Below are 4,104 nucleotides of genomic sequence, written 5' to 3' on the forward strand. Positions count from 1 at the left end.
TAAAACGTTATGCTTTTCGGAAATGCTAATGGCTTATTTATAATGGCAACTGTATTTAGACATGGAAAACATAAATTATTAAACACATTAAGAGAAAAATAAATCTTAAAGATCTGGAGGAAAATATGTTTCTGTGGATTTTAATAATTTTAAACGGATTCGTAAGAAATGTTTAGGAAATTTACGTAGTTTTTCCTTGAATGTTGTAAAATTATGAGTTATCCTAATAAACAGTCATTTATAAATTTTGAAAAAGTAGGTGTGGTCTATATATTTATGGCAGGTTAATTATTGTAGTTGCTGAAATAAAAATAAAGTCAAAACAGAAGAATTTTTCAAAAATAGGACGGGTTAACATGTATTTTATGTAGGTAAGCAATGAGACAAAGTCTGTCAATACTGTAGTGGGTCAACCCACAGGGCCACATTGCAAGCTCAATAGGCATCTAAAGATGATAGGATTGAAGGACAAAGCTATATGCAAATTTCGCTAATCAGAACAAGAAACAACAGAACGCATTTTATGCGAGTACGACAAAATGCGCGGCTTTTTTTTTAAATGGATAGGACTAGAGAATGTAACCTAATAGAAGAGGAGGACCACAACAGATCTATAAAAATGCTGTGGGTGAAGAAATTGTATTAGTGAACAATAGGGTTTCTGGAAGCGGAGCTGTTTTTTGGAACCGGGAATTTCAGTACCGCGCTTCTAAGGATCCGCGATTTCCCGGTTTTTTCGGTACTTTCGGTACTGACTATTTTTTGGTCAATGGTGGTGCAGTTTATCAATCAGAGTCAATTATAGTGGACAGCAAACTGCAGGAGAGAGGATTGGGCATTAGATACAGACATGACGGCGGTCTGTTCAACATAAAAAGACTGAGGGCAAAAACACGTACAAAATTCATCACAGAACTTCAATACGCTGATGACTACGCTCTAGTTGCAAATACGTTACAACAATTACAAGAAATGTTGAACACCTGGGCATACGAGGGCATACGAGGCTTTGGGCCTTAAGCTAAACATCGACAAAACCAAAATCATGTGCACTCCCCCCGGAAGATTATAACAATGCTGTAAAAATCGGAGAGGAACTATTGGAATAGGTAGCGGAATTTAATTACTCATATCAACTCTGAAATTTAGCACAGGATTAGCAGCGCCTCAAGAGCATTCTGGAAATTAAAAGACAGGGTTTTCTACAATCATGACTTGAGTACAAAAACGAAACTGGCAGTGTACCGAGCAATTATAATCCCCACCGTGTTATATGGGAGTGAAACCTAGGTGCCGTACCGCCGACACATGAAGGCATTAAACAAGTTGCAACAGAGACACCTTAGACAACTCTTAAAAATCCGGTTGTTCCATCATGTCTCAAACGTATCGGTCCTTAAAAAAGCTAACTGCGAGAGTATTGAAGTCATGGTTACCAAATCCCGCTTAAGATGGGCTGGTCACGTATGCAGAATGCAAGAAAACCGCATACCAAAATCTCTGCTTTACGGTGAGCTTGTAGACGGTAAGAGGAGGCCGGGTGGACATTTCAAAAGGTACAAGGACATTTTCCACGAAAACTAAGAGGGGATTAACATGCAGAACATTGGGAAGAAGCAGTTCACAATAGAACTCAATGGAGAAGAATTGTAAACTCAGTTAACAGCGACAACCAAAAAGTAAAGAGGCAACAAAGCAATGAGATTTTTAAATGTCCGGAGTGCGGTAGGAAAATAACATCACGTATCGGGCTTTTCAGTCACAGAAAAGCTCATAAAAGAAAACGCCTTGCGTGACCATCTTTTGATGCGTGTCGAATACTCGTCAGCGAGTAATGGCAGTATGTATATATGTAAGTCATCAATCTGAAAGCACGGGATGATATTTCAAAGTAAAATGGATAAAAAAATGAAATTTTTAATGAAAATAACATCAAATTATTAAGTAATCAGTCATGAGAAAATTAAATAAACACAAAAAACGCTTATTTTGCTACTTTTTCGGACTAATGAAATGGACTCTTAACACATTCAACCATCTACTAAATAACACTAATCTAGGTAGGTGTTCCACTCTCAATATCATTTCAATTTCTAATCATTGTTACCAGTTTTGATACAGATTTGCACACTTTCAACTAGTTGCGTTGCAACACATTTGTGTGTTGTTTTAGGGCAAATTTGTTACGTCGACAAATTTGCACAAAACAAAAACAACTTTCTACAATTCGAGATACATATGTCTTTCTCTTCAGGCCTGAGCCTAAATATAACATCACAACCATGAATTATATTAAACCAGTCCTTAACCTTTCTGTAATTTGCATATGATCTCTCTAGCGTTGTTTTTTTATGTTTCGCATATCAACGATTTTACTGCTTTTCGTAATTCAATTTCTAATTTCTCACATCAATTGAAAACATGGTTTATTTTTACGTAAAATGGCGTAACCGTGTTTTCATGTTCTGGCAAAAGAAGTAAGGTGGTTAATAAGTGGATATCATATGACAAAAATATGACCGTTTTGTTGTATGTTTAACATTTCTGTTAAGAGGCTTTAATATATAATATTACAGTAGTTCTTGTACTAGATTTATTTGTTTTGTTTCGCTTCTACTAAACATTTTTGTGGATATGATTTCTAGGGCAGATATGATTTTTTTAATATTTCCTTAAATTTTTTACTGCTTTATTTATATTATATTTTTAAAAAGGTCATAACAGTGCTCCTTAAATTAAAACAATATATACTGGGTGCGTCTCAAAAGTAGTTTTTCATTTTTTAGATAAAAAAACGAGATTTGGTATGTGAGTATATGAAATAAATTAGGATTTATTGACGTGTTCAATTGTTTTTGGTCACTTTTTTTTTGGTTTTGGTTTATTTTTTCCTGTTTCGCCGGAAATGACTACAATTTTTAATTTTTAAATGGCACCCTCGGTATGTTTTTATTTTATTCGACGATAGAAAACGACATTTTGAATAGAATGATATATCATGGGTCAACTTTTGATATTTTTTCTTAAAAAAATTGTATCTAGAGTGAATTAACTATATTATCAACTAATTTTTAATCAAGGAACCTTGGGAAAATAGATATGATCGTCTAATATGTTCTTCGTGTTTTATCCTGACCAGTTAAAAGATGTGCAAATCGTATTTTTAATCATATCTCAATTTTTTCAAAAGGAACGAAGGTTAGGTTAGAAAAAGCATTTTTTTGCCAATAATTTGGTACCCCACACTTGGTATTTCGAGTCAAATTGTAGTTATCAAACCATGTTACAATTTCAAATAAACCATATGCGAAAATGTCAAAAGTTGACATATGATATGTCATTCTATTCAGAGTGTCCATTTTCTATAAAATAAATTAAGAAATACCCAGGGTACCATTTAAAAGTCAAGTTGTGGTTATTTCCGGTGAAACAGGAAGTGACCGGAAACAGTTGAATATGTCAATCATTCCAAATTTATGTCATAATATACTAAAATACCAAATCTCGTTTTTTATCTGAAAAAATAAAAAGTTATAGGAGTGAGCCAAAAGTTATACAAGGTGAGTCTTAAATAAGGGCAAATATTTTCAGGGCTGGTAGATATCGATAAGAGAAACATATTTTCCCATTACTGTTTTTCAGATAAGTCCAAAATAACCGAGTTATTTTAGTTTGAAAATTAAAAAAAAGATTTTTTGCCTCAATTTTGAGAACCACTGGATTTTTTCTGGAGTTGCTTTCTTGTAAATTTAATCTACTAACTATGTTGACATATTATCAAAAAATACGATTTTGAACTTAAAATTAAAAAAAATCCAAATTTTCGAAAAAACATTTCGCCAAAAAATGACCGCAAAACATACGAAAACGGGACATCCTGTAAATTGATGCAAAGCAGAAACAACAATGCTGAATGTCGGACACACTCTATACAATATCTGGTTTAAACTTGTTTTATATAATGAAATAAAATTCCACGAAGGTCTTTGTAGGTATCTATTGGGCCATTCAATTTAAAATCTGTTTACATCCAATCGATATAAAAATAACACTAGTATTTTATTATAGCTTCCTCATTCTCATCAGCCAGCTCATCAAATCATC

Source organism: Sitophilus oryzae, unplaced genomic scaffold (assembly GCF_002938485.1).
Source record: "Sitophilus oryzae breed Bouriz unplaced genomic scaffold, Soryzae_2.0 scaffold_866_pilon_pilon, whole genome shotgun sequence".
In the NCBI taxonomy this organism is placed as follows: Eukaryota; Metazoa; Arthropoda; class Insecta; order Coleoptera; family Curculionidae; genus Sitophilus; species Sitophilus oryzae.